This window comes from Paramormyrops kingsleyae, chromosome 4 (assembly GCF_048594095.1).
Source record: "Paramormyrops kingsleyae isolate MSU_618 chromosome 4, PKINGS_0.4, whole genome shotgun sequence".
NCBI lineage: Eukaryota > Metazoa > Chordata > Actinopteri > Osteoglossiformes > Mormyridae > Paramormyrops > Paramormyrops kingsleyae.
Window position 1 is genome coordinate 39,532,955 of NC_132800.1, and position 24,280 is coordinate 39,557,234.

At 44.3% G+C, this 24,280-nt stretch overlaps 2 long non-coding RNA genes across 2 annotated transcripts in view; one reads left to right on the forward strand and one right to left on the reverse strand.

The window, feature by feature from the left end:
- LOC140588850 (uncharacterized) overlaps positions 1 to 24,280 on the forward strand; it is a 32,380-nt gene that overhangs the window by 3,757 nt on the left and 4,343 nt on the right. The window lies entirely within an intron of this gene.
- Positions 15,243 to 18,911, reverse strand: LOC140588849 (uncharacterized). Its single transcript, XR_011990054.1, has 4 exons — positions 18,704 to 18,911; positions 17,158 to 17,241; positions 16,609 to 16,686; positions 15,243 to 15,923 (listed from the first exon to the last, which is right to left on the reverse strand). It is a non-coding gene; the product is annotated as an uncharacterized lncRNA (long non-coding RNA).

Sequence of the window (24,280 nt, forward strand, 5' to 3'; positions counted from 1 at the left end):
TAAAGTAAGAAAATAAATGGATCCAAGCAATGTGTAAGGTAAAAAAAAAAACAATGTGTCCTGCCCCGATCGTCCGGTTCTTCCGTGTGCCACGCCCCCTCGTTAACCCCATGTGGAATCCCCATGTGATCAGCTCGTTCTGGTTGTTGTCAGTAGTCCTCTGTATTTCGTCCGTGTTTCAGTTTGTTTCCCCAGTCCGGTCATTGTATTGTCCGTCTGCGTTTTGCCTGCCTTACCTGTAATTAAACCCATATTCCCCGATACCCTGACGTCTGCGCCTTTGTCTCCGTTCCGTCCCCGCTGGGCACGATAATATTATAATTTAATATATTAATGGCTTATTATTAATATTAAAATAATTAATAAGAAATCTTTATTTTTAAATGTATTTTATTATATAATAATAATTACTGTTACAGTCTATCATTGTCTAAATGTATTTTTACTGTCTAAATATATGTATTCGGCTAGTGTAAACATGCACGATGCTATCACAGCTAATGCGAGGCTGAGACTGAAGCCTTACCCTTTGTTTCCGCTGAGAGACGGGCTGCGTGACTCATTTCCCTGTGCATACAAGTTATCTCAGGTCGGCGTTCATGGTTTGACTTCTGAGATTCAGATCGAGTTGTAAGTAAAAAAAAAAACTGGTTGGTTCGACTTTTAAGAAATTCGAGTTCTAATGAGTTTGAGAACTGAGGTACCACTGTATTTCTACTCATTATGAAAGATTTGTTGTGTCTAGCCTCCACTTAATAGAAGTGTGTTTATGTTTTACAGCTAATAAGAAAAAGGAGTCTGTTCATATTACACTTAATAGAAGGTGAACCATTGTTTAACAAACAAATGATTTACAACAGGACAAAACAGAAGCATATGTGTAGTGAGAAAACGACTAGGAACCTGTCACCGCAGTTAAGTTAGCCTCATATTCGATATTCAGTTTACTATGGAAGTAAATTAATGACAAAAGTCTTTGATGAAAAAAAACACGTTGAATTACACTTATCGAATAAAAACGCATTGCATTAATGACGCTTTGAATTTTTGGGGACTGTAATTTAATATCTGCATACATTTAAACATTGAACATTTCAACTGAAAACATTTCAATCATAATTTCATTGCTTAAATACGCAGTACAAAAATATTCGGCTTCCAAAATTCAGTTCCAAAAGATATGTATTTTAAAGTGCATGTTTATAATTCAACCACATGAATTCAGTTAATTTAATTTCGCCTCAAAATAAATTTCAAAAGAACAAATTCAGTTGAAAATATTCCATGTGTTTTATTCGCATCTTTATTATTCAAGCAGTAACATTCAGTCCTCTTATTTCTGCTTTACAATATTCAGTCCCGTTATTTTCGCTGTTTCAAATACGCTGCCACAATTTCAGTGGTTTAAAATACGATCCGAAATTCAACACTCTACATCCAGGACTAGCAGGATGAGCCATAGATTGCCGATAGAGTTCTCTTCGGGAACCGTGACCAAAATGGAGCAAGCGATCAGTACAAGTACTGATTGACTTGGCAGCAGATTTTTGTTGATTGTGTTATTTATGTTTCTTGTCGTTTACTGGTCAAAACGAAAACTTATTGGGATGGGATAGTAGTGGACTTGGGGACTGACAGGTGCGCGATGTCAGCGATGACACCAGAAGGGTCCTTAATAGCACTTTGCTAGTATAACGCTGGTTTTGGAACCACGGCGTTAGCTATATTTCAGGACGTGGGTACAGAGACGACACGGAGACAACGTACCGGCTAAAACATGGAAGACGGACCTCCTCTTTATTTATTTTTTTTTGTTTTCCCGCCGCTCCACACAAGTAGTGCCGGTTCCTAACAACCATAACTCTATCGCTCCAGTCCCAAAGCATCATATAGTTCCCTTATCTTTATGTAATGTATATACAAGAATCAATAACAAAATAAACATGAAATTATAAAGTACTTAATCTTAATGAAAATAAATCTCCTCTTACATTCATCCCCCTCTTCAAAATGAAATGTCCGCATTTCAAAATTAAAATAAATAAATAAAACATATACCCAAAGTCAAACAGAAAAAAAAAATAATAATAATTACCGCTCTGTTAGTGGGCAATGAAGAAACAGTAACAAGCAGCATATGGACCAAACAAAAAATAAAAAATAGCGTATATGTGCTAAAGCGACCCCAAATAACAGCATGACCTGACATGAACAGAACAGGTGCCACTACTATCAACACAAAATGAAAGAAAGATGTTGTCTTTGAACAACTACAGTTGTCATCAAACAGGATGCACATTATACTGTCACAATAAATGTGTACCCTGATATATATCAAACTTGGGGGTTTCACAGCAAAAATCGCTGTGGTCTGTTCACGAACAACCGGTCCCGAACAAGTCATAGACAAGCCTTGTGTCCCAGACTGCTCATTATGTTGTGGCAGAGCTTGGGAGATCGATCCTGAAGGTCTCCTTACGATGGGGATGTCGGGTCGACCAGTCTCAGAAGCCTGCCTGGTCCCAGTTTGTCTTTGGTAGAAGGGGAGTGAACCAGATAATGCTGTATAAGCAGGGCGAGTGTCCATATGCTGTGGAACCACTGATTGGCTTACTGTTGTTAAAGGTTCATCCCAGGTGGAGCGATACGGCTTCAGACGATCATAGTGAACAACTTTCAGTCCAGTTTGAGGACGCCTTAAATCCAAAAGCTTATAGAGCAGTCCCGTGTCATCTGAAGAGACAATTTTATAAGGTCCAGTCCAGTTTGGCTCAAGTTTCTTCCTCTGAGCAGTGGGATCATCAATCCACACTAGCTTTCCACATTGATACGGTTCAAACCGCATATGTTTATTAAAGTAGTACTCACGTTTAAGTCTCTGCTCCTCACGATGGGAGTGAACAGCTTGAAAAACCACGTGAAGCCGCTTTACCAGGTCTGTGGCATAGTTCTGTGGTGTTAGTGACTCCCCTGGAACAGAAAGAGATACAGCAGCCGGCAGGCGAGGCTCCCTGCCATGAGCAAGAAAATAGGGTGAGTATCCAGTGCCAGAGTGTGGCGTGGAGTTAAAGGAGAGAAATAGTGGCAAATAGTGATCCCGTTCACCGCCATGTTGATGAACAAGTTTTGCCAACTGCTCCTTCAAAGTCCTATTAAATCTCTCAACCATCCCGTTCCCACGAGGGTGGTAAGGTGAGGTCCTTTTCTTTTTGATGTTAAGTCGCTGACACATTGTCTGGATGATCTCCGATTCATACTGTCTTCCCTGATCCGAAAACAGTTCCTCCGGAACTCCGTGTTTAGGGATGTACAGTTCACACAACAGTCGCGCCATAGTAGAAGCTTTTTGATCAGACATAGGAAACGCCTTGACATACTTCGTAAAGTGGTCTTGTACTACCAGCACATATCGATATCCTTGCGATGTCAAAGGTAGCTCAGTAATATCCGTACATACAAACTGAAATGGTCTATCTGCCAGTAGGGATCGTAAGGGAGCTCTATGTCGTGGTACTGGTTTCCTATAAGCCTCACATATCTCACACAAATCACAAAACTTGTCAATATCAGACCTCATGTTTGGCCAGTAGCACATAGATAAAGCCTTTTTAAATGTCCTATCAGAGCTGTAATGACCAGAGCATGGATTACCATGTAGAGTGCTCATGACCTCATTGATGAGTGATTTGGGAATTAGCACTTGAAAGACTGCTGGCTTCCCTGGTGCAACGTGGGCTTTACGACAAAGCAAGCCATTACAAAGTATCAGCTTCGGGAACTGCCACCATAGTTTTCTTTTCATCGCCCCTTTAACGTGTCGAAGACAAGGTCGTTTGCGTTTCTGTACCCATGTGTACACTTCTGAAAGCACAGGGTCGGAAAGGTGCTCAGCCAGCATATCCTATCCCTGACTAGAAAAGGTGTGTTCCCATAAGCCCAAAGCAGTATTAGATGTCTGACCAACAGAACTGTCTGTATCTGCTACACAAACCTGAGCTGTAGTACTAGCCATGGAAGGAGGCTGGACGGGTAAAGTCCAAAGCACAGGAACTGTAGAAGTGCTCAATTCAAAAGAAGATGGTTGGCTGTCCTGTACGGAACATGGTGTGCCCTCTGGGTCCTGTTGTGGGAGGGGAATCCTGGACATAGCATCTGCGTTGGCATGCTTCTTCCCATCCCTGTGTATTATTGTCCACTGATAAGGATCTAGTTCTAAAGCCCAACGACTTCGGCGTCCTGTGGGGTCAAGTGTGACATCCAGTTTTCTTAAACTGAGGAGTGGGCGGTGAACGGTTATGATCGTGAATGGATTACCACTCAAGTAGTGCCTGAAATGCCTGACTGACCAAACAATGGCCCAAAATTCTCTGTCAAATGTGGACCATTTTTTCTCTGTGTGGGTCAAAACATGACTGGCATACGCTATAACTCTTTCTCGTCCATTTTGAACCTGAGAGAGCACAGCACCAACTGCAAAGTTTGATGCATCAGTACTTATAATAAATGGCTGATGAAAGTTGGGGAAAGCCATTACAGGAGGAGAGGTGAGCGCATTCTTTAAAGTCTGAAAAGCATCTGAGCACTCTTTTGTCCAGTCGAATGACACATGTTTTTGTGTGAGTCTATGAAGAGGATGAGCAATAAAGGCATAGTTGTGCACAAAACGTCTGTAATAAGAACACAAACCCAAGAATGCTCGTACCTCCGAGGCTGATCTCGGAACAGGCCACTCACAAATGCGCTGGCTATTTACTGGATCCAATGCCAATCCATCACGTGAAACAATGTGTCCCATGTACTTGACTGCAGACTTGCAAAACTCACATTTCTTTGGGTTGAGCTTTAAACCTGCTTGTCGGAATCGTGTAAGAATGTCGGTTAGATTCTGAAGATGTTCATCAAAGTCTCGTCCCATACAAATTATGTCGTCAAGATAAATGACACGCGTTGTCCAGTGAAGGCCTCTCAGAACCAATTCCATTAGTCTCTGAAAGGTTGGTGGTGAGTTTTTGAGACCCATTGGCATGACTTTGAATTGGTAGAGACCATCACTTGTTGTAAAAGCTGTTTTAGGCCTGTCTACAGGATCTACTTCAACTTGCCAGTATCCACTAGACATGTCCATAGTGGAGAAAAACTGGGAGCCAGACAGTGCATCTAAACTATCTGTACGTACCGTCCTTCTTTTTTACCATAACCACTGGGCTGGCCCAGGGGCTCATGCTGTCCTCAATCAGATCATTAGCTTTTAGGTCTTCCACCTGCCGATGGATTTCTACTTTCATGGAAGGTGAGGTACGATAGGCTCTTTGTGAGATGGGAATGTCACAGTTAGTTGTAATTTTGTGTGTAACCAGGTTTGTCCGTCCAAAGTCGTGTGGGTGCTGACTGAATACATCTGAGAATGAATTTAGTGCATCTTTCAGTTGTGTAAGTTGTCTGTTAGTCAAGTCAGTGTCAGAAAAATCCTGTAAGTCATATACATTAGGTACCACAGGCATTGGAATGTTTACATGGCAAATGGAACTGTCCATTACAGTGTACTCATCTCCTGTACAGCTAGAGGTTGCATAAAATGTCCCTATCTGCATACCATCATGCAACATAACTACTTCTGTGTTGGGGTTAGCCACTTTGACGTTAGTAAAACCCTGTTCAGCTTTTGCTACAGTCCATGCAAAACCAGTAGATCAGGGCTAGACATAAGGATTTAGGAGGGCACAGTGTTGTGACCAGGTGAGCGACTGGAGAGCGAGCGAGCGAGCGAGCCGGGAAGCAGGCAAAGCAAGCCGAAAATGCAGGCAAACGGGGTTTATTCCAGAAGACAGGACCGGGGAAAGCACATCAACAAACATCAATGACAGATCTGGGGAAGACTGACTCAGACGCGGACTAAATGCAGAAGACAAGCCGACATAACAAGGAACAGCTGGGCACGATCGGGAAAGCACACGTGGATAATGAGGGGGCGTGGCACACATCAGGAGCGGACGGAGCAGGGCGTGACAGAACCCCCCCCCAAAGGCGCGCACTCCGGGCGCGCCAGAGAGGAGGCGACGGACGAGACGAGACCGGGGAACAGGACCTGAAAGACAAAACCAAAAACCATCAACGAAGAACAGGGAACAAGACCGAAACACAGAACAAGAACAAGGAAGAAACGAAAGACAGGACCTGACAAAGAACAGGAAATGCGGACAGGCAGACAGAGACAGGAGACACAGAGGGGACAGAAAACGGAGGAACAACAGGGCGAGGAGTGAACACAGGAGACACCGAGGGACGAGGAGCAAAGACAGGCGGGACAAAGGGACCAGAAGGGAACGGAGGAGACACAGAGGGACGAGGAGCAGAAACAGGCGGGACGGAAGGAAAGGGAGGAGGAAGCAGGGGAGCCCAAGGGAACCCAGGCGGGCGAGGGAAGGCAGCCGCAGGGGCCGCAGGCGGAAGGGAGGCCGGAGCAGGAGGGGACCACACAGGGGACAAGGAGACAGACGGAGGGACCGACAAAGGAAACGAGGAGGGAGCAGGAGGGAACCCCGGCGCAGGCAGGCAGAAGGGGGAAGCCGCAACAGGCGGAGGCGCAGCCGGAGCCAGGGAAGGCGCCGTCCGACGCCCAGCCGAAGCGGGGGGGCCCGGAGGCAGCCGACGAGGCGCCGACGGAGGGACCGCAGGCGGGCGACGAGGCACCGGAGGGGGACCCGGAGGCGACAGCCGAGCCGGAGCCGTAGGACCCGCAGGCAGCCACCGAGCCACGGCCAGGGGGCGCAAGGGCGAGCCAGGGGGCAGGGAGGGCGGGACCCGGACCCGACGTTTGTGTCCCCTCCCTTTGCTGGACACAGACAGGCGGGCCTGCCGGGCTTCTCCTCTCAGGGGCACCAGTGTAGGAGACCGGTGCCCGCCTGGGTCGGGGGAACCCAGCAATCGGATCCCCGAGGGGTCCCACTCAAGGTCCCCCATGGGGACAGGAGTCAGAGTCTCAGGCGGGACCCCGGGCGTGGCCGTTGCAGCCGGCGGAGCCGCAGGCGAGCAGGACTGGACAGGCAAGCAGGGCTGGACAGGCAAGCAGGGCTGGACCGGCGAGCTGCCAACAGGGGCTGCCGTGGGCAGAGCAGCGGCAGCAGCCGGCGATGCAGCCGGAGGCAAGACAGGCGAGACGGGCAGGTCAGGTGCCGGCAGGACAGGCGAGCCAGGCAGGTCGAGAGCCGGCAGGACAGGCAGTTCAGGTGCCGGCAGGACAGGCAAGACGGGCAGGACCGGCGAGCAGGGCTGGCCGGACAGGACAGGCGAGACGGGCAGGACCGGCGAGCAGGGCTGGCCGGACAGGACAGGCGAGACGGGCAGGATCGGCGAGCAGGGCTGGCCGGACAGGACAGGCGAGACGGGCAGGACCGGCGAGCAGGGCTGGCCGGACTGGACGGGCAGGACGGAAGAGCCGGGCTGGACGGGCAGAGCGGCCTCTTCTGGTGAGTGGCCCTCAGCAGCAGGGGGCGCTGCGGCCGTAGCGGTGTCCTCGAGCGGACGGCTAGCAGCCGCAGGGGGCGCTTCAGCAGACACCTGGGGCGTGAGTCCAGCAGAGGGCGCCCCGGCAGGCACCTTGGGCTGAGCGGCAACTAGAGCTGCAGGCGTGGCCCCAGACAGAGCAGCCAGAGCCGCGGGCGTGGCCGCAGGCGAGGCCGCCAGAGCCGCAGGCGTGGCCGCAGGCGGGGCCGCCAGCACTGCGGGCATGTGACCAGCAGGGGGCGCCTCGGCGGGCGCTGCAGTCACTTGGCCAGCAGGGGGCGCCGCCATCACGCGGCCAGCAGGGGGCACCACGTCAGGCGCTGCAGTCTCTAGGCCAGCAGGGGGCGCCGCAGCAGGCGCCGCCAGCACGCGGCCAGCAGGGGCCACCGCGGCGGGCGCCGCCGCCAGAGTGGTGGCAGCTGCAGCAGGCGGGTCAGGCAGGACAGGCAGGACAGTCTGGACAGGCTGGACAGGCTGGACAGGCGGTACTGCAGGCAGATCGGCGGCGGCAGCAGACAGCGCAGCCGCGGGCAGATCGGCGGCGGCAGCAGGCAGCGCAGCCGCGGGCAGATCGGCGGCGGCAGCAGCAGCGGGCGTTGCCGCGGGCAGATCGGCAGCGGGCGTTGCCGCAGGCAGATCGGCGGCGGCAGCAGCAGCGGACGTTGCCGCGGGCAGAGCGGCGGCGGCAGCAGGCAGGTCCGGATCGGACTGGTCCGGAGCAGGTAGGAGGGGTGCTGAGCGCGTATGCGGCGTCCCTTTAAGGGATCTAGGGACCCGAAGGATAGCGTCCCTAACAGCGCGTATGCCGCCGTGCCCCAGACGCTCCGGCCGGTAAAAATACGCCTCCAGCGGAGGTGGCTTCTCCGCGGGGAAGCTGGCAAGGCGGGCAGAGGCGGTGTCATCCCAGGCGGGCGGTGAGCTGTCATGCTCCCTGGGTAGCTCCCAGGCGGGGAGTAAGGAGCAAGCCCCCAATAAGAGCGTCGGGGCGGCTGCTTCTCCTTTCCCCTTCCGCTTCTTTTTCTTCTTGCGGCTGGGGCATGACGATGGAGGCGGGGTAACCTCGGAGAGGGCGAGCGTTGCCGCGGGCGGATCGGCGGCAGCTTCAGCAGGTGGGGCCGCGGGCCTTGCGGCGTCAGCAACCGCGGTTGTTGCAGGGAGCGTGAGCGGCTGGAGCCGCTTCTCTGTTACCCCCTCGACGAGCCGCCGGAGGTTCTCCCGAACCTCCGCCATGACAGGCGCTGCTGTGAGCGGCGTGACCTCCTGGAGGAGGGTCCCGCTCGTGCTGGCTAACACCAGCAGTCCGGAGTCCTCCCGGACCTCCGGCTGGTGGAGCCAGTAGAGCACCTCGTGGAGCAGGTCGACGCGTTGATCGTCGACCTGCGGAGGTGCGTTGTGGAGATCTGTCATTCTGTTGTGACCAGGTGAGCGACTGGAGAGCGAGCGAGCGAGCGAGCCGGGAAGCAGGCAAAGCAAGCCGAAAATGCAGGCAAACGGGGTTTATTCCAGAAGACAGGACCGGGGAAAGCACATCAACAAACATCAATGACAGATCTGGGGAAGACTGACTCAGACGCGGACTAAATGCAGAAGACAAGCCGACATAACAAGGAACAGCTGGGCACGATCGGGAAAGCACACGTGGATAATGAGGGGGCGTGGCACACATCAGGAGCGGACGGAGCAGGGCGTGACAACAGCCACTTTGGCCTTGGCTATTCATATTTTTTCTAGGGCACAAGGCCATTAAGCCTGGGCACAAGGCCAAAATCTGGAGTAAAAATGTTTTTTTCATTTATTTAAATTTCATAGGACACCTCGGGCCTTGTGGAGGAATTTTATTTCCATAAAGGATGCATTTTTTATTTTCAAAAAAGCAGAAACTTTCCAAAAAGGCATTGGGCCAATACTGAGTCACTAATTACCAATTACTGTAATTACCAAGTTTAGACAACCTACGCAATACGACCTTCGATTTGAGACAGAATATATACAGTATATATATATATATATATATATATATATATATATATATATATATATATATATATATAGATATAGATATAGATATATATATATATTTATAGATATATATAGCTTTATTTCAAAAAACAAAATCCAACAATAAAGGAGCCGTCAATATTTTTGTATTTGTTTGCTCAGAACACCCGTATTCTTTTAGTGTACATGACAATTCACTTGACGTTCGTTTTTTGCACACTGCACGCTACCAGTCCTATATCCTCCCAGCAGAGCTTGGTACTTCTCTGAGTCAAATCTGCTCTGCCTCGGCAAATGTTTTTTTACAACACCATCTGACACTTACCTGAACAAAGTAGATAATTTGCAACATTTTGCGGCAGTAGCCGCGAGTTCAGCTTGCTTTCTTTTACGTTCTCGATCTTTGCGAGGCATGGTGACAGCATAAGCAGCAGACGACAACTACACGATGATTACCAAAGAGGACACCTATCTGTTATTCGGAAACCGTCGGATGGCTTTTCCAATCAAAAACGTAACCCCCGATGATGCACCATTGTCATTGCTGTGGCTCCATAGTAGGCTGGACGATACATACCGTACCAGCCAATCATGCGACGAACACATGATCGTATTAGTCCAGAATTCATTGCGGTTCATTCAGTAGTTGGGAATTACGAGATGTGCGGGTCGACCTCGTTTCTCGTATCGAAGGTTGGGTTCGGGTTCAGTACAGATGCATCGATTGTTGACGAGGTAAAGTGGACCGTGTCGTGCGCAAGTCTTTTGTGTAATGAACGTTACTTTCGGTAAAAAGGGGGCATACGGCCAGACAAACATTAAAGGCAGGCCAATCTTGGCCGTAAGGTACTTCAATTTTGAGGAGGCGTGCGGCCAATTTTGAAAGGCACGACGGCCATTGGCCGCGGCTTATGTCTAGCCCTGGTAGATGCCTGAGTACTGTAGTAAGGCTCAAAGACACCTACATAGCCAGTGGGTACCAGCCCTTTAAGAGATGAATCTAATTTAGCAGTAATAACCATCTCTGACATAGGGGGGATAGTAACTGTAGAAGACACAGTCACCTCAGTCAGTTTAGGAACATACTGTTTTGGGCTAACCAATGGAACCACCTTTTCACCTATTAAGAGAGACATGTCACGAGGGTTTACAATGACACCCTTAGAAACCAAAAAATCCCAGCCCAAAATTAGTGGCTTGGTACAGTTTCTAACAACTTGAAGGGTATGTGTCATAGGAATGTGGGCAATATTCAGATTAACAGTGACCGAACCCACAGAATCAAGAGAGTCACCTGTGACACCAGTAAGAGGAATAAACTGCTTTAGAATCGGCTTTCTGCGAAGGGTCGGCGTAGACATCCTGAACCCTTCACTAATAACAGAAACATCTGCACCAGTGTCAACAAAAGCATGTACAACAGTGTCCTCAATTACAATCAAGATATATCTACTTAACACATCAACCTCAGATAAACTGTCTTTGGGGAAGTCGGTATGTGAAATATCACCCTTGTGGGCCTGGTGAAAGTCCACAGCTGGCAATTGGCCCTCGTTGCCAACTACTTGTAGTTTACCTTATTAGAGCTGGTGTATGATGGGGAATGAAACCGTACACGTCCAGGATTTGGAGTGTGTTGAGATTGCCGTCCATCCTCCCAGCGGTCAGGAGATTGACCACGCCGTGTGTAGTCTCTGGATGATGGACTGGGGCCACCTGCATGGCGATTAGGCGAACCAGAGTGAACGCGGCCATCCCATCTGTCATACCGGTCCCCGCCATATCTGAATGCTCTGCAGGAACCATTACAAGCTGGGTGACGGTCATGAGAACAGTCTCCATAAGTTGCCCTATCAGAAGTGCAACAATGGTGGCGGACTCGTCCATTGTCAGGAGTGAGGCTCCGCTGGCGAGACCTGTAGTCAGATGAACTGCATTGTGTGTCTCTTCGCTGGCTTTGCACATCTAAGTGCAACTTTTCAACCTTTTCAGACAGAGTCTCCAGTGTACTCTGCATTTTTCGAAGATCATCAAAAGTGGCAGAGCGAACTCCCATTGATGTGGCAGATTCAGGTAGCTGAGTTGGTGTTAAAGGCGATACAGCAGGCGAGGCCTGCACCTGGGGGAAACACTGCAGTGTGTTTGTAGTGGGAAACACCCGGCTGGCATGATGAGCATTCTCAATCTGCATTGCAAACTGAAGAGCAGAATCCAAAGTTGTCAGCCCTTGTTCATGACAGCGGACCTGGAGATATGGCGCTATTCCTGCAATAAAACGTCTAAATTTTTCTCCATCCTTAGCATTTCGTCCGTAAGTGGGGAACGCTTCCTCCACCAGCCTGCTAATTTCAGCAGCAAAGACTGGAAGTGCCTCACTAGGCAAACGGATACGCGCATTAACATAACTTTGAAATGTTGCAAGATAAGCATATTGTCCAAAAATCTCTTTAAGTTTATCTTTCACTGCAGTATAATTTGATTTTGTTGTATCTGGTAGGCTATCCCAGTAACTAAAAGCAGCACCGCCTAGGCGTGTTGGCAGCAGCTTAGCTAAACTGTCCTCCTCAAAATTTGGAGTAGCCTCCACAGCAACTTCAAATCGTCTGCACCATTTTGTGAAGTCCTCTTTTCCATCTCCCATGAAAATATGCGGAAAATCTCCTTTGCAGCATTGCCACATACTAGTATGCGTCGAGGCAGAATGAAAAGGCAGTTTGTTCCAAAAATTATTACTATTAGCCATAGTACATTTTCATACAGAGACGTATGAAACACCCCACTAAACATTAGACGTCGGATAGACGTGCAGATCATGTCTATATTAGGTCCGTCAGTCCATGACCAATTCTGGACATCTATTGTTCGAGTACGCCGCTCTACCGGGTCCGGATGAGAAGGGAACACACAGGGAGACTCTCAGTGTAACACAAAATGATACTTTTATTCGATAATGCCTTCTATTGTTAATGCCTGTTATCTACTTTATGCGAACCGGTTCGGGAACAGACTGTCCACACAACTCAGTGTGCCCGTACAGCATGTTCTATGTGGTAAAGCTTTGCATCGTCTTATATACCTGTGTTATTCTTTGTTACTTCCTTGTTATGTTGCTGCACACAAGTAAAAGCAGAAAAGCCGAGCAGGTATATTTCCATTACGCAGTCTGTCATATCTACTGAGTTCTTGGAATCTTTGTTGTTCACAGGTGCAGACGTACTTCTCGGAACCAGATTCCATATATGGTGCAAGCAGAACATTCGTGGTTATAAGTGTGAAATTGTTCTATGCTTCTTGCAGCCGCTTAATGTTTTGCAGATATATTTTCCTGTCGCGCACTCTGTCAGTTCTCCTGCCCCCACCCCCACACTATACAACGTCCAAACTAGGTCCACAATTTGAACGTCCATCCATGACCCAACTTGTACGCCAATATGACATTCAACATTTGAACGTAATTTTTTGACATTATTTGGATGACTATGACAGGTGCAGGAAATATAGTTTTATTTACAAATATCAACATTGTTGTTATCAACATAATAAATGTGAATACAGATTATTTCGAAACAAACATGATTTATTATGCAAATGCGTACGTATTTTATGTGCATTTGCGCTGATATGACAATAAATTATATCGTGCATTGTTTTTTATGTTCGTTCTGAAAACCATGTGAAAACTGAGTAGTGCAGAGCAGCTGTAACAGTTTTATCCACGTCCCTCGCGGACACACTTGTGCACGTGCAGAAGGCGGGATTTCAAAATCTGGCAGCAGCTTGATGCCCGGTTGAACAAATTAACATCCATCTTGCTAAACCAGGTTAATGCTAAATTATGTTTTTTACTTTTCATGATACTTTAGCTTTGTACTGTTCTGTTGTATACACTGTAGCACCGGCGGGGCTCATGTCCCAGCATGCCCCGCGTGCAGTTTTAAATAGCCATTGTTGTGTTGTTGCTGTTATTGTTAATAGGTAATTCCTTATTGTTGCGCATGTGTTTACATGTGTCTTGTGTGTACCCGGTCTGATCCTCGTGTGTAATTAGCTTACATAAATGTCCCACCGTGTATGCGTCTTACAGTTCGTTGTCTGACAACTTTGTGTTTCTTGCATATAATTATGCTTGGTGGTCTTATGGGTGCCTGATGTAATCCTTGTACGGATTATTAATTGAGTGGGTGTTCCCCGACAGGGTAGTCTCCGTGTTTCTCTGCACGCGATACCTCCATCTGCCCGTCGCAGCAATACGTTATTTAAATTTAAGTTTTAATTGAAAGCATGGTTAAACTGTTCATTTATATATGAATTTATAGTCGAGACACAACATACACAATGTCTAAAGTTAGTCTGCTTTTGATAATATAAGACGTTGAAAAGACGTCCACAACGACCACATTTGGACTATAAATAGGCCATACATGGAGGTCCCACGGCCGTCAATACTAGACGTTCATTAGACGTCAAAAAAAGACGTCGCCTGGCGTTACAAAACAACCCCTTCAGTGGACCAAAATTGGACGTCCAAAAATGACATATTAAAAACGTCATTCCGACGTCACTTTGCGCAGTGGGACGTATGATGCTTAATTAACTGTGTCAAAGCGGTAAAATGCAGAGTAACAGCGTAATAACTTTACCAGGCGACCGTCGCGGGCAGATCCACTTGTTGCGTGAAGCAGGCTGAAAATCCACGTAAAGGCAATATCCACAATGTCAATATCTGTTACTCGTGAGCATGAACGACAAAGACCGACTATCTTCTTTAATCCACAACCGACTGACTTCTCCGCTTAGCTTTAGCTTGTAGCCAGCAGGAGCAAGTCACGGCGAGAGAGCAAGAAGGAGAAAAAAACTCAGAGACAGTTTGTTAATCTCCGGCCAGACTTAAACACAAGTTTGTAATCCACAAACCCGCTGCCACCAGTGTAACGCTGGTTTTGGAACCTCGGCGTTAGCTATATTTCAGGACGTGGGTACAGAGACGACACGGAGACAACGTACCGGCTAAAACATGGAAGACGGAACTCCTCTTTATTTATTTTTTTTTGTTTTCCCGCCGCTCCACACAAGTAGTGCCGGTTCCTAACAACCATAACTCTATCGCTCCAGTCCCAAAGCATCATATAGTTCCCTTATCTTTATGTAATGTATATACAAGAATCAATAACAAAATAAACATGAAATTATAAAGTAATTAATCTTAATGAAAATAAATCTCCTCTTACACTAGCTTGCAAGGGGAACAGGGGGATAGTCGTCGACTTGGGGACTGACAGGTCCATGACGTCGGCGATGACACCAGAAGGGACCTTAATAGCACTTTGAAAGTATGATATGCCTAATTAATAAAGGAAAAGACGATGACAATAAAACGGCATCGGACAGGGCTGGGCCGTGAAATATCGCGTCGTGTTTATGAACATTCATATTGTCATCAGTGTATAATATCGTGCTAAACATTTGTTTTCTTACATAATAGTTAAAATGCACTATTTATACAAATTCCATCAAGGTATAAGTCAGTTGCTGGCACCCTTGACATTATACCTGTTGCCAGCAGCTTTCATAACTGACTGTCAATATCATAAATTTATCACGCTGATTTAAACTCTTGGGTGTGTAAACCTTGTAGTTGCCCGCAGGCATCTTACGTTAGCAAGATAAGTTTGGTGATAATTAATGCAGCTAGCGAATTACTTACATAAAAACCTACCCAGCAAACATTTGGACGTTTCATGACCGTTGAAATAACGTCCCTCCGACACGTCCCGTCATGGTTGAAAAATAGTTCCAAAATGAAAGTTGAACGGACGTCTTTGACGTCAACTTGCCGTGTATTCGACGTCTTTTCTGGACGTCTAATGCGTCGTCGTCTGGATGTTTTTAAGATGTGTTTCTGCGTTATGTCAGTGTACTAATTAGCCTGAATATAAACGTCCTTATTGTGAAATGCACATCAGAATATAAATGGTTCAAAAAACGTCCAAAATCAGTCCAGTCAGACCTCAACGTCTATACAACGTTTAATCGACGTTTACATTACAAAACATTTCTTATTTGTATTAAATAAGAAAAAAATATATATTTATATAACATATACATACATATATACAGATAAATATATATAATATATTTAAATATTTGTGTGCATTATATATAAACACATACATACACACATACAAATATAAAAGTATACAACATTTTTAAACAAAGGTTAAATATATAGTAGAACTGTAAATAGTAACAATTAAACATTAGTTAAACCAGAACGAAAAGAACAAGAACAAGCACATGAACTATTTCTGTCAACGGGCTCATTTCCTATATCCCCAACTCTTCCTGGAGCATGTTTTAGGTGTTCAGCCATTGCTGCCTCAATCTCGGAGTCTGTTGCATTTTGCTCCATCTTTTTACTGCATCTGAGGGTTGAATATACAAAAAAATAATAATTACAAAAGGGCAAAATTGTCTTTATGATCCTACAACAACATTAAAAATACATCTTGGAACAACATTATCAGTTTCATTAACGAAGCATTTGAAAAAAGTAATCAACATGCATTACACGACATTTTTCTGTTGAATAATCTTTGGTTAATAAAAGATGTTCTGCAGTTTGGGGAAGATGGTGGCACAGGAGGTAGTGCTATCGTTCGGCAACTGGAAGGTTGCAGGTTCGAGCCCTGGTTCTTCCTGACCCCATCAAAGTGTCCTTGAGCAAGACACTGAACCCCAAATTGCTCCCAGTGTGCAGGTTGGCGCCTTGCATGGCAGCCTCTGCCACCGGCGTATGAATGTGAGCGTGGATGGGTGAATGTGAGGCATAAATTGTAAAGCGCTTTGAGTACTTGGAGTAGAAAAGCGCTATATAAATGCAGTCCATTTACCATTTACCATTAAATGTGTGCTAGGTGAATGAAAAAATAGCATGTCCCCTTCCCCTTCAAAACCACTGTGGTTGAGCAAGTTCCATAAGTAGGTGTGTAACTGTGTGAAAGTAAACAGGACATTTCTGTGGTCTTTAAGACAATATTCCTTGAATAGATAAAAGGTACCAATAAATAAATAAAAGTACAAAATTTCACGTCATAAGGCCAAAATTACCTTGAATTATATTGAATATGATTGTATCTCTAAATGGCTTCTTTTGCAGTTGTTGAATTTTGCCATTAAGGCATGATTCTGTGAAAGAAATTACTCAGGATTACTTCACCATCAGGAAAATTTACATGTAAGGTCAATATTACAATTATTGTAGTTGTAATATTATCAGCATGTTACTTGCATGCAATGTTAAATCATACACTTTAACAACCACTCATCTGTCAGGTAACAAGTTCCCTGAACTATGTTCTTATCCATATCCACATTTTTTGAGACAACTAATTAGTCATTAATGGCTTACACTGAAATTATGTTTTGATTTTTTGGTTTTCAGTCTGGCAGACTAAGTCAGTAGACATCTAAAACCTTCTGAACTAGAAAATAGGCATGTATGTGAGGAGATATAATGTGTGAAAGATTAAATCTGTAATAATAATAAAAAATAATACCCAAAGCTGGGTTTCTTATTTTGGCCAGAATATACATTTACATATACATTTTATTTCTGAATTATGCAGCAATACAAACAATGCAAGGTAAAATACATACCTGTTCATGACTTTATTGACACAGTCCCTGAGAGAAGATCCCCCAACTCTGGACAGTTGCTGAACATAAATGTGACATCACAATCTGTAATACGATATTAAAGCACAGTTCAACTTTCCCTGGCAGTGTCTCTTTTGAAAAGTGTTCAAGAACATAACGCTCAATACCATAATAAATATACTGTCCATTGCATTTATTTTGAACTGGCACTCCTTGTGGAGTTTCAAGAAGAGTTCTAGCGTCTTTGGGAAGTCTATTGCCATGACGTCTGAGCACATCCAGAAGCTCATTTAATGCCTTGTGGGTCTGGTTTGTAGCAGTAGCCCAACTAGCCAAGTCCTTGTGAATAGATGGTGTTTCAACAATTGAACGTGAAGCCTCATCCAACTGCTCAGACTCAGTTTCAGTAGAATCAGTATCATAATTGTATTCTTCTTCATGTCTAATTGACACCACTGCTGTGCTAACAGAAGAACTACAGGCCACCATAAGATGTAATTCGTCGTGTGTTGATCCCTCCGTGAGGGGACTGCCCTCTCCCGCCAAGGCTGGCTCCACTGACCCCTCAGAATCAGAGCTGCTATCATATTCCACTAAGGAATCAACCTTTGCCCTTCGTCGTCTCCACTTCCTCTGGTACTCAGAGGACATGTTTAGCAAATCTAAAATTACGAAATTATTTTAAAGTAGTTACTGAAAACATCCATGTTAAAATTCATTTACAGACGCCAGCCCATGTTATTCTTGAGTGCTTCCTACATTTTGCTCAACATTTCACAGTCTCTTTCAGGTAATTTACTTTTTGAAAAATCTCAAAAGGCTACATTGAACAGTAAAACTTACTGGATCATTAAAACATACTGGTATGCTATTATTGACTGAATTTCATAGCTACTACAATATTTACCATTTGCTTGGGTTTTAACAAATTATTATTTTTTTACTTTATTTAAAAGATCTTTCACTAAACATCTCGCTTTAAAGTCAATTTAAGCAGTTACAACAGCACTTCTTGCCCTACCAAACGCACTACTGATTTGCCCTCCCCCACTCCAATCTTATCTGAAATGATATCTTCCAGCTTCTGATTGACTGAACACACCTGATCCAGGTAACCAGCAGTGGGTAGGGCAGGGATAATTAGAAAACAATTAGGCCAGGTGTCCTTGAGGACCAGGGTTGGGAACCCCATATCCATTACACAATGTTCCTGCAGTAGCATGAAACTGCTCTGCTCATTTGTAATTATTTTTTAAGGCAGTGAAGCAAAATCCAGCAAACTTAACATTTTGGGGACTTGGTCATTTTGCTATCAGTTTTCCACCAAGAAGTTTGCTCAACTGCATAAAATAGCTCAACTTAAGTGTAGAGACCGCATGGGGCTTTATACCTGCGAACTCATGCTAACAGAGTTTGTTTTTAGGAGCAGCCTAACGTTAACACTACTAACTTTTAGCCTGCTAGTTAATTTTAGCCAAACTCAAACTACATTTTAGTTCCTTCGTGTCAAACGTAAAATTTATAAAACAATACAAAATGGACTTACCCAACAGTAGTTTTTTTATATAGATATATTAACTTTCACCCTCCTCTCTTCTTGAAAGTAAATAAGACTCGTGAAAATGCGTTAACTTTTCCTCTCCCTCTCTCAAGATAATCTGGAATATCGCGGTATATCGCGAGACTGCCAACTGTTTCCAAATTCAAATTAAAAAACTTTATGTATCCACATGGGGAAATAAAACGCACGCACAGTAAAGCGAGTAAACTTTTTTTTATTTGACAATCCACAACCAATTCGGACTTTAAATGGTAACCAGGTATGTACCTGTTCATATGTAAATGCATAAAAATAATAAAATAATTTTTTAATATTCGAAAACACGGGGCGCATAATGCCAAATGCAGTGGCTTCACAATCACAGAGTACTTTGTGAATAATTTGTCATAAAACAATATGTAAATAAACATTATTGTGCATTTCATTTAAAAAATATATCCTTTTCCCCCCACAATGAGTCTTGCTTGAATAGACGTGTAAAGGACGTCAGTGGCCGTCTTTTCACAACCTCTTAAAAACTACTCGGGGCACTTACTTTTTATTGCAGTATTGACCAAGGTGTAAGCACAGTCGCATTTGCATGTTTCGTGCTCAATTTCACAGTGGATTTAATAAAGGATCATGATGGACTGTAAATGCACGTGTAAAGGACGTCACATAGTGGACCTTCGCTCACACATGCACTCACTATTAAAATGCACTTAGCTAAAACTCAAAGTGACAGCTATACATGCAACCCCAGACAACTGTAGACATGTACAAATGTATCTGAATGCATTTTTAGGCAATGTTCTGTGTCACATATTTTTACCGATTTATGCCGTCCTACCCCGACCATTTTTGGCCAGGGACACGACGTTGCCGTCGGACCAATGTTAGCTGGGAAGTTATCGTATTGACCAGTAAACGACAAGAAACATAAATAACACAATCAACAAAAATCTGCTGCCAAGTCAATCAGTACTTGTACTGATCGCTTGCTCCATTTTGATCGCGGTTCCCGAAGAGAACTCTATCGGCAATCTATGGCTCATCCTGCTAATCCCGGATGTAGAGGGTTGAATTTCGGATCGTATTTTAAACCACTGAAATTGTGGCAGCGTATTTGAAACAGCGAAAATAACGGGACTGAATATTGTAAAGCAGAAATAAGAGGACTGAATGTTACTGCTTGAATAATAAAGATGCGAATAAAACACATGGAATATTTTCAACTGAATTTGTTCTTTTGAAATTTATTTTGAGGCGAAATTAAATTAACTGAATTCATGTGGTTGAATTATAAACATGCACTTTAAAATACGTATCTTTTGGAACTGAATTTTGGAAGCCGAATATTTTTGTACTGAATATTTAAGCAATGAAACTACGATTGAAATGGTTTCAGTTGAAATGTTCAGTGTATGCAGATATTAAATTACAGTCCCCAAAAATTCAAAGCGTCATTAATGCAATGCGTTTATATTCGATAAATGTAATTCAACGTGTTTTTTTTCATCAACGACTTTTGTCATTCATTTACTTCCATAGTTTTCTGGCTTTAATAACTTTAAACGGAAGGTGGGGTGTTTTTAATGACAGAATTGTGATGTTCAGTACACAGACAACGATGCACACCGATTATTTTTGCGTCAAACCATTTCGTGATTTGTGCATGTTAATAGCTAATATAATAGGTCCTTTCAGCTGTAATGACATTTTGGACTCATGGCGACCGTTGCACACCCCGTTGTTTCCCAGATTGCTTTACGTACGAATTTTAATTAATTTTTGAATGTTCAAATGTATCCGTATAATGTGCAATGGGACAATACATGAATTGGTTAATAAATTTTAAACTAGAAAAGACAGGCACATCTAGTGAATAAGTGTGCTTTGATCAGTGGACAACAGGGAACAATGCACACCCATCGGGTTTTCAGAATAACTTTCTTTCTAACAGTTATTAATTAATACATTGTATGCATATTATACACTCACCTAAAGGATTACTAGGAACACCATACTAATACGGTGTTTGACCCCATTTCGCCTTCAGAACTGCCTTAATTCTACGTGGCATTGATTCAACGAGGTACTGAAAGCATTCTTTACAAATGTTGGCCCATATTAATAGAATAGCATCTTGCAGTTGATGGAGATTTGTGGGATGCACATCCAGGGCACGAAGCTCCTGTTCCACCACATCCCAAAGATGCTCTATTGGGTTGAGATCTGGTGACTGTGGGGGCCATTTTAGTACAGTGAACTCATTGTCATGTTCAAGAAACCAATTTGAAATGATTCGAGCTTTGTGACATGGTGCATTATCCTGCTGGAAGTAGCCATCAGAGGATGGGTACATGGTGGTCATAAAGGGATGGACATGGTCAGAAACAATGCTCAGGTAGGCCGTGGCATTTAAACGATGCCCAGTTGGCACTAAGGGGCCTAAAGTGTGCCAAGAAAACATCCCCCACACCATTACACCATCACCACCAGCCTGCACAGTGGTAACAAGGCATGATGGATCCATGTTCTCATTCTGTTTACGCCAAATTCTGACTCTACCATTTGAATGTCTCAACATAAATCAAGACTCATCAGACCAGGCAACATTTTTCCAGTCTTCAACTGTCCAATTTTGGTGAGCTCGTGCAAATTGTAGCCTCTTTTTCCTATTTGTAGTGGAGATGAGTGGTACCCGGTGGGGTCTTCTGCTGTTGTAGCCCATCCGCCTCAAGGTTGTGCGTGTTGTGGCTTCACAAATGCTTTGCTGCATACCTCGGTTGTAACGAGTGGTTATTTCAGTCAAAGTTGCTCTTCTATCAGCTTGAATCAGTCGGTTCTCCTCTGGCCTCTAGCATCAACAAGGCATTTTCTCCCACAGGACTGCTGCATACTGGATGTTTTTCCCTTTGCACACCATTCTTTGTAAACCCTAGAAATGGTTGTGCGTGAAAATCCCAGTAACTGAGCAGATTGTGAAATACTCAGACCGGCCCGTCTGGCACCAACAACCATGCCACGCTCAAAATTGCTTAAATCACCTTTCTTTCCCATCCTGACATTCAGTTTGGGGTTCAGGAGATTGTCTTGACCAGGACCACACAATGCATTGAAGCAACTGCCATGTGATTGGTTGATCAGATAATTGCATTAATGAGAAATTGAACAGGTGTTCCTAATAATCCTTTAGGTGAGTGTATGTCATTCCATACATATTGACAGAGAGAGCCCCTCACGATTCGCGTGCCAGTGTCGTATGGATCATCCAGGTACGTCGGTGTTCTGTCGATATATGCTGCCTTGTCTAAAAATGCTACCATAGTGCTAATCGATAGCCCTAACCCTAAATCTTACCCTAACCCTAACCCCCTAAGACCCTTACCTTAACCCTAACCCCTAAAACCTAACCCTAACCCCTAAAACCTAACCCTAATCCCAAAACGGTGGAACTGCACATGTGCAGAAAGGCTCGATAGCACGTCTCAATAGGTAGGATTTTATGACAGAACACCGGCATTGTATTCGAAGAAATTGTAGTTGGAGGGGCGGTGCTCACATAGGACTGGCTTATGCAGAAACCTCAACTTAACCAAGAATAAAAACTGCTCGGAGCAGGTTTGAGACTTAGCGTAAATTGCCATAGCAGCATACCTCGAGTAAAACCTACCCACCTTTCGTAGTACGAGTTAATCATGAAGTTACACCACACATCATTAAGTTACTCGCAAAGTTACCCCGATAAGCCAGTAACCCCACTTCGTAGTACAGGCCACAGATTTCTGAAACTTGTTGACAACTGACCTTTCTATCAACAGGAAGTATTGGTTGGATAACCAGACCTCTTAAAAGTTCATTTAGAGAACACAAAATGCAGTGACAGAGTATTGTGTTTTGAATGAAATTTAATGTAAAAGTATATTCTTATGTATAGTCGGTATTAGGGGTGTAGCGATATTACAACATGACGAGATTTCTCGTCGGAGCGAAAAACGGTCTCGCGAAGGCGCTGCAAATCAGCTGCTGTAAGCATGTCAGCGTCTGAAGAAATTACCATAGTACATGCCCCAGACACTTTTAAACCTTTCGTGTGGCAGCATTTTGGGTACCCGGCGGAAACTGACTGACAAAACACGAACCATCTGTAAGCATTGTAGGAAAATAATGCCGTAGACAGCGGCTAACGCTACTATACTATGCAAAGCCATTTGCAGCACCATCATCGCTCTTTACTTAAATCCACTGCACCGGTGAAGAAAACATAAAAAAAAGTTTTATGCTTGTTATTTATATTGTTTTATTTATATTCTATTTTATGTTCAATTGAGAAGTCAAATAGGAGAGAAGCCTGTCATTTGAATTTGTGGTGCTAGATATTTGTTCTGTTCTTTACTGCATATGATGATGGTGATTATTTAAAACATTCACCATGCATCTGCATTATTTAGCATTTTTTGTCTTTCAAATTAATCAAATAAAAGGTTGCTTTCCAGTAATATATTTCCTCTCTGAAGTTTTCCTTAAAATATTGTTAAAATATCGTCTTGTCTCGTTCTCGTGAACCCAGTATCGTGTCTCGTCTCGTGGGTTGAGTATATCGTTACAGCCCTAGTCGGTATAGGTATCATGTGATTAACCTGTTGAGGTAAGGACATTAAATCACTGTTTTTGCCCACTGTCACGTCCAGCTCCGTCCGATCCTCGTGTGTGCCACGCCCACCTCGTTACCTCCTGTTTCTGCCTGATTGTTCTCAACTGTTGCTCGTTACCCTCAGTTTGTCTTGTGTATTTAGTCCACGTCTCGGTTAGTTTCCCCAGTTCTGTCATTGATGTTGTTTTACGTAGTGCCTGTTCCTGTCCTTGTGTGCCCGTCTGAGACCAATAAACCCTGGTTATTGGACTCCCTGGCTCCTGTTCCTGTTCGCCTGCTAGCCGTTACATAACACCCACCTTTATCATTGTTGAATTTCTTTTTATCATTGTTTTTTTTTATTTGGCCCAGAGATTTTGCATTTATGTTTGAAGTTGTTTGTAATCTCCACTGAAAGTTAAAAAACTGCCTGGGTTAAATTGGTAGTGCTGACAGAAGTGTAACTAGTTTTCATAGGTAATCATGTTCTTCTTTTGTATATCCAAACTAAAGGTTATTCTCCATTAAAGTGCCTGTTTTGTAAATAAACCTATGATATAAATTGAGGCATCTCTATGTTTCTATGTTCATATAAATAAGAACAATATTGCTCCTACAAAATAAAAGTTGTATGACATGGAGGCAGCAGTTCTGTTAAATGACTAGTGAAATTAACATGATGGGTACATAAAATTATTTAAAATATAATTTGTTTTTATGTTTAGATTGTAAGATTCATTCTCTTATCGAAGTGGATCTGTCTTCATTTGAGAAATTTCAGGTTTGCACTGGGCCATACTCCTCACTGAAGTGGTGTGGGCTAAAATGTAAAGGTCAGTATCCATTGGTCTATTTGAAGTGCTGTAGCAGCTTGAAACATACCATTGTGCTTATTATACACGCAATATTAGCTATTAACACGATTTTGCACAAATCACGAAATGGTT